Below are 7,851 nucleotides of genomic sequence, written 5' to 3'. Positions count from 1 at the left end.
TAATGTTTATTGTCATTGATAAAGACAACATAAATGAAGTTGCATCTAAGTGACAAAAAGACAATCCTTACCCTCCCAGCATACTTTTTTTAACAAACGTATAGTGACATTTCAAATATTATACACACAAACAGCAACAAAAGACAAGCACTCTCATCCTTCCTTTCTCTTATACCCTCCCTTCCAAATATACCGTACATATATTAGATATTACACAAACATTTAGTTACATACCAGTTTATTTTGTTATTGCACATACTGTAGTTATCTTTTGGTTCTCAAGCATGTTTAACTTATCAATACACTGTTATTAAAATTAGCACCTGTACCTTCACTGTGAATATTATATAGTGCATTGTTCAGGCAGGTATCTTCCTTTGGGGGGAAGGAAATACCTCCTGAATTAAGCAGCTATTCCTATCTGAGAGAAGGAGAATAATGAGATGTGTAATAGGGTGTGCTGAGTCCTTGAGACATATCTTTTATCATATTTTTGTCTGAACTACTTGAATATATATGAAGTCCCTTCATTAATCTGAGGTCTGAACACTGATGTGTCTTTCTTAACTCCTAACTCTGAACATGAACCAAAATGCATTTAAGCTAAAAAAAAAAACGAAATACGTTACTGAGTCTTCCTGACAATCAAGTAATAGTAATTGATAGTCAGTGCTTTGTGCTCAGGAGAATCAAGTCAGAATGGTGGGAAAGACACGAGCCCAGATAGAGCTGAGTCACTGACTATTTTCAAATGTCAGTTGAAGACCTACTTATTCATGAAACACTTCAACTAGCACTTCCTCCCTGTTTGTTGTATGTATAGGTATATATAAATTTAAAAAAAACTGAACAGTGTTTTAGACTCTTGGTATCTTTAGTATGTAACCTAGTGAACCAGAGTTAATGTATCCAATGATAGAGACTTTTGTATGTCGCTCTGGAGAAGGGCATCTGCCAAATGATGTAAATGTAAATATAGAGCATTGTTATTAATTTCTCCATTAGGCATGCAGGACATCTGTCTACATAGTGACAGGCAGGAGGCTTTAAGGATTTAATGTTTTGAAATGAAATTCAGTTGGTAATATTCCCGAGCTAAGGCTTTAAATAAATTTACAGAATTACAAAGAACACTTCAGTATAAATGGCAATAAATTGCAAATACAAGAGAGAATACAAGATTAATATTGAACATATGAGGGATTGCATGTTATTACACATTTAGGATTAGGAAGTTTGTTCACATTCAGAACATTGTTGACATTCAGTTGTGAAATGGTCCATGAAGCCTGATACAGCAGTGCCTAGCAGATGATAGGAGGACAAACAGAATGCTGATGGTGGGTTGGATACTTAAAGATCCTCGCTGCTGTCTTCAGGCAGCGCTGCCCAAGTGTGTTGTGTTCCCATGATGGTAAAGCATTAACACACAGCCGTCAGCCCTTCTTTAAATGACACCAGTGTGTGTAATCTTGTGCACTGTCAGTTTTCTCACCCATCCATGCAACAGCAGATAAGTGCTTTCATCCAACCCCCTGCACACACACACAACATATGTTCCAACCAACCCATAATGCACAACGATCAATAACGAGGAGTTATTGCACAAGTATTTCACTTAAAGAGGTTGCTGATAGGCCTTGTATTTGCATGTAGAACCATGCTGTTAATACCCATGACCAGTGATTGTGCTGTCTTTGTGTGGTATTTTTCATTAATGTTAATAAGAGTGTTTACTCTGTGAAAGAAAGTATTAATGCATTATTATTAAGTCTTCAAGCTGAACATGCAAGCAGCTATTGAGCTGAATTTCATGCCATAAAGGAGGAGATGGAAGAGGTGACCATAGTATCTTTATCAATGTTGGGTTCTCTTCATAGTTTTCATTAACTATTCAGTTATTTAATTAATGTCTACATTCATATTTATGTCATTATAAACATAATCTACAGTGTATCAATTATTACATGCAAAGTTTAAACTAACAAATAACTGAGACAATAACTGAGACATACCTCTGTTTTTGTCTAATCTTAAAATAAAGTACCATGTTGAACCTAAAGTCTGGGGACTTCTAGTATGACAGATCTGGCTATATGACAGATCTGGCTTTAAGTACAATAATAAATTTATTATAGTGTTGTTTCAAACATTGATCTTTTAAATAGCTATAGCCAAACATTTAGCTGACAATAATGGATAATTTACAAAGAAATTACATAATGTTTAAAACAAAAGGCAAACTGTCTCACAAGGATGAAGAAGGATCTCCACCACCTATGCTTAGCATTAAAAGTGTACCTTGTGTGAACTATTAGCTGGGGGATAATGTGCTTCATAATGCCTAACAACTTGAAGGACCTCTTTCTCCACCTAGCTTCTCAGTGACTTCAGCCAACCCTAGAGTTGGATATAGTCAACTGATCTCTTGCCACTGATCTCTTACAGGGAAAACCGCAGCTGGTTATCATCCAGGCCCTTTGTTTTCCAGATCAGGAAATTAGTCATACAGTACAAGAGGCTCGCAAATGAGGCAATTAAGGACATATTACTCACATGTACCGATCACAGTGCCAAAGTGCAGCATGCTGAATACAATGCATTGTACACAAATGAAATAAAAATGGCTAGCACTTGTTCAAAAAAGGTCATAGTGTTTTAGACTGATTGTATTCTCAGTGTATGACCTAGTGAACCAGTGTCAATGTGTTCAGTGATAGAGACTTCGAAACACTTTTCGTAATTCGCTCTAAGGACATCTGTCAAATGGCATACATTTAAAGGCAAACTGGGGTAATGATGGACTCTGAGGCACGGCGTTACACCAGCTCATATTGCGAGGTGATTTAAATTGCAGTATAGACCATTTTCTAGATTGCTCATCTAAAAGACCGTTTGCTTTATCTAAATCGTCACGCGTCATTCAGTCTTTCATGGAGCAGTTTGCTGTGTCAGATGTACTTTTTAACACCAGCATTAAGCAACATTCTTTCTTCTGCTCTATTTATCGCACATTTTCACTAATGGATGTTTTAAGATAACAAACTACTTCCCTCTGTCAGTTCTTTTTTATTTCTTACCCAATTGAAATTTCTGACCATGCAGCGGTTGTAGTTCATATCTCACATATTTTTCAATCTGATGCCGTACTTATACGCTGAATTTCTTTACAATATAACTGCTATATTAATTTCACCTCCACTAACACCAAATGAGATGTTTCAGCAGCTGCTGTGTAGTAAAGCCCTACCTATGTGGAAAAATCATATATTATTGCACTTACAAGAGAAAACTTGTTGCTGAGAAAATAGTTTATCTTTTAACATCCGAATCCGAACATCAATGTTCAAATTCACCAAACCCTGACCTCCTTAAACAGCTCCTTACCACCAAGCTTAAATACAGTGTATTGTTTCTTGGAGGCAGTTAAAGCTCTACGGAAAACATGGCATAATTACTATGAGTTTGGTGGTTTGCAACATAAACTACTGACATCTCAGCTACATAAATTAAATCAACCCACTATCATTAAACGACCACTTCTAAATCATACATCCATGATTTATTAGGAATCACCACACTTTTTGTGAAAGTGGAAAGTCTTTCCATAAGTTTAGAGATTATTATTACAGTAAAAGGGGGGTATCCGGGTTTTCACACACTTTTACCCATATAGGGTATTGTAATGACAGATCGAGGGACGGAGGATCCATTTGCACGCTCTTTAATTCAAGCTCAGGGTACAACAGACGTAGGTCAGAATCAGCAAACACAATATCGAAAAAGAGGCAAAAACCAGAAACAGTAATACAGGCAGGAGGTCGGGGCAGGCAGCAAACAATCATAGAACGGAGTTAAATCAAAACAGAGTGAATAACCAGGAATATACAGACAGGAAAACGCTCAGACGGATAGCAGAGGCAAATCGAGACTTCGCACAGAAATGGGGTTCAAGTTCAGCTTATATAGGAAGCAGGTGATTGAAAGCAGCTGGTGGAGTAATTATGACAGGAGCGGTGGATTGTGGGAGATGTAGTTCCAAAGTCACTAGAACTCGGGCAAAGGTTCCCTCTGGTGGTGGTCGAGAGGCGAGACAGGTGCTTCATTCATAACAGTTTGTGCTGTCTTTGTGTGGTATTTTTCACTAATGTTAATAAGAGTGATTACTCTGTGAAAGAAAGTATTAATGCATTATTATTAAATCCTCAACCTGAACATGCAAGCAGCTATTGAGCTGAATTTCATGCCATAAAGGAGGAGATGGAAGAGGTGACCATAGTATCTTTATCAATGTTGGGTGCTCTTCATAGTTTTCATTAACTATTCAGTTATTTAATTAATGTATAACTACATAAATATTTATGTCATTATAAACATAATCTACAGTATATCAATTATTACATCAATTATTACATGCAAAGTAATAAAAAACACCTCTGTTTTTGTCTAATCATAAAATAAAGTACCATGTTGAACCTAAAGTCTGGGGACTTCTAGTATGACAGAACTGGCTATATGACAGATCTAGCTTTATGTACAATAATACATTTATTATAGTGTTCTTTCAAACATTGATCTTTTAAATAGCTACAGTATAGACAAACATTTAGCTGACAATAATGGATAATTTACAAAGAAATGACAATGTTAAACAAAAGGCAAACTGTCTCACAAGGATGAAGAAGGATCTTCACCACCTATGCTTAGCATTAAAAGTGTACCTTGTGTGAACTATTAGCTGGGGGATAATGTGCTTCATAATGCCTAACAACTTGAAGGACCTCTTTCTCCACCTAGCTCCTCAGTGACTTCAGCCAACCCTAGAGTTGGATATAGTCAACTGATCTCTTGCCACTGATCTCTTACAGGGAAAACAGCAGCTGGTTATCATCATTGTTTTCCAGATAAAAAAATTAGTCATACAGTACAAGAGGCTCGCAAGTGAGGCAATGAAGGACATATTACTCACATGTACAGATCTCCGTGCCGAAGTGCCAAAGTGCAGCATGCTGAATACAATGCATTGTACACAAATGAAATAAAAATGGCTAGCACTTGTTCAAAAAAGGTCAGAGTGTTTTAGACTGATTGTATTCTCAGTTTATGACCTAGTGAACCAGTGTCAATGTGTTCAGTGATAGAGACAGTGAAACAATTTCCGTAATTCGCTCTAAGGACATCTGTCAAATGGCATACATTTAAAGGCAAACTGGGATAATGATGGACTCTGAGGCATGGCGTTACACCAGCTCATATTGTGAGGTGATTTAAATTGCAGTATAGACCATTTTCTAGATTGCTCATCTAAAAGACCGTTTGCTTTATCTAAATCGTCAAGCATCATTCAGTCTTTCATGGAGCAGTTTGCTGTGTCAGATGTACTTTTTAACACCAGCATTAAGCAACATTCTTTCTTCTGCTCTGTTTATTGCACATTTTCACTAATGGATGTTTTAAGATAACAAACTACTTCCCTCTGTCAGTTCTTTTTTATTTCTTGCCAATTTCTGACCATGTAACTGTTGCAGTTCATATCTCACATATTTTTCAATCTGATGCCGTACTTATACGCTGAATTTCTTTACAATATAACTGCTATATTAATTTCACCTCCATTAACACCAAATGAGATGTTTCAGCAGCTGCTGTGTAGTAAAGCCCTACCTATGTGGAAAAATCATATATTATTCCACTTACAAGAGAAAACTTGTTGCTGAGAAAAGGGTTTATCTTTTAACATCCAAATATCAATATTCAGATTCACCAAACCCTGACCTCCTTAAACAGCTCCTTACCACCAAGCTTAAATACAGTGTATTGTTTCTAGGAGGCAGTTAAAGCTCTACAGAAAACATGGCATAATTACTATGAGTTGGGTGGTGTGCAACATCAACTACTGACATATCAGCTACATAAATTAAATCAACCCACTATCATTAAACGACCACTTCTAAATCATACATCCATGATTTATTAGGAATCACCACACTTTTTGTGAAAGTAGAAAGTCTTTCCATAAGTTTAGAGATTATTATTACAGTAAAGGGGGGGTATCCGGGTTTTCACACACTTTTACCCATATAGGGTATATTGTACATCTCGGTCATCTTTATATTAATTGGACATTTCAGAGGACACTAAAAATCTTTTGACAGGGTGGAGTTTGAGTTTTACACATTGATGACAGCTGGAATTGGTATACCATCAATATTTACAAAATTTGCATCTAAAAAAAAATTTACCATCAATATTTGAAAGTGGAGACATGTAGTGGGGTAGCAATTTACAAAATTTGCATCTAAAAACTTCCCCCTGGTAAGAACTTTCATAAAGCCTCACATCTGGATATAACTGGTCAGCAAGTACGACGTGAGGCTTTATGAAAGTTCTTACCAGTTGCAGCTGCCATCAATAATTCCAGCTGCCATCAATATTTACAAAATTTGCATCTAAAAAAAAAAATTACTTCCCCCTGGTAAGAACTTTCATAAAGTTATTTCATCTGGATATAACTGGTCAGCAAGTACGTTTAAACTGGTAACAACCATCACTATGGTTGAATATACTGTACAAGATGCCTCATACATACATTATTTTCAAATCTAATTTTACTGCTATCTAAAGCCTAACAAAAGCTTAACTATGGGTTTCAGACTACTCCTTTCTTGCAAATGCAACAACCATCGCTGCAAAGCTATAAACTGCAAAAGCATATTATTACTGTATCACTAGGTAAGAAACAACATATTATAATACTTCATCTTCTTCTTCTTCTTCATATCCTGCAGTTTAACTGTCATAATTAGGAGCAGGCGTGGAAACAGGGCAGGGCCACCCCCAACGCACCGCAGCCAGTCCCACCTCTCAGGAACGGAAAGGGAGGGATGTGGGGAAGAAAAAAAAATCCTCCACAGAACAGAAAATCCAAAAAATCCCGCGAAGTCCAGGGGGAAAGAAAAACAAAAAACAAAAATGCTCCCACGGTAAGCCGGTAAAAGCTGCTATCCTGCTGGGTCCTAGTGCGGCAGAATGCGGACCCAAAGGCAGGATAGCAAAACAAAACAGGGTTTAATAACATAGGAACACGAAACACGACACGGACTAGAGGCAGGACAAAGACAACAGTTGATTCCACAGTTAAAACACAGTTAAATACACAATACAATCAGATACAATTAGGAGCAGGCGTGGAAACAGGGCAGGGCAGACAAGGGCAGGACAGACATGTGACAAGGAACATAAACAAACAAATGCACGTGGTCCGGGCTGAGTCATAACATTAACGTAATTTTTATTGTTTATTTATGAAAGTAAAAATTATACTTATAGTTTTAGGGTGGCTGGGATCACACACAGGGGGGCTGAAGCCACCCTAAAAAAGGTGTAGAACCGCCCCTGCTTCTTCTTCTTCTTCTTCTTCTTCTTCTTATTATTATTATTATTATTATTATTATTATTATTATTATGTCAATGAAAGTATTATAACAGTGTAACATCCAGTTGTTTAGAATGAATTTATAAGCTGTATCATTTCAGTTTCCCTTCACTGGAGCTAAGAGGCCCAAACCTGTTCCAGCATGACAATGCTCCTGTGCACAAAGCGAGCGCCATGAAATTGAAAAAGAACCAAATCTGCTTTGCGTTTTGCGTTAACGGTATGCAGCCACTAGATGGTGGTCTTTCATTAGAAAAGTTTATGTACGAGGCACGAGTGATAAAAGTATTCTCTGTAGGGATGTACAACCTTGCCATTTTCTGAAATCGCATGAGACGTGGTACAAATATCCCGGCAGCCATTAAAGTCAAAGGCTTTATAATAAAAGTGTTATAATTAGTGTATGCAATCAGCTG

This window comes from Tachysurus fulvidraco, chromosome 19 (genome assembly GCF_022655615.1).
Source record: "Tachysurus fulvidraco isolate hzauxx_2018 chromosome 19, HZAU_PFXX_2.0, whole genome shotgun sequence".
In the NCBI taxonomy this organism is placed as follows: domain Eukaryota; kingdom Metazoa; phylum Chordata; class Actinopteri; order Siluriformes; family Bagridae; genus Tachysurus; species Tachysurus fulvidraco.
The sequence above is the reverse complement of the archived record's forward strand: the minus strand, read 5'-3'. Positions refer to the sequence as shown.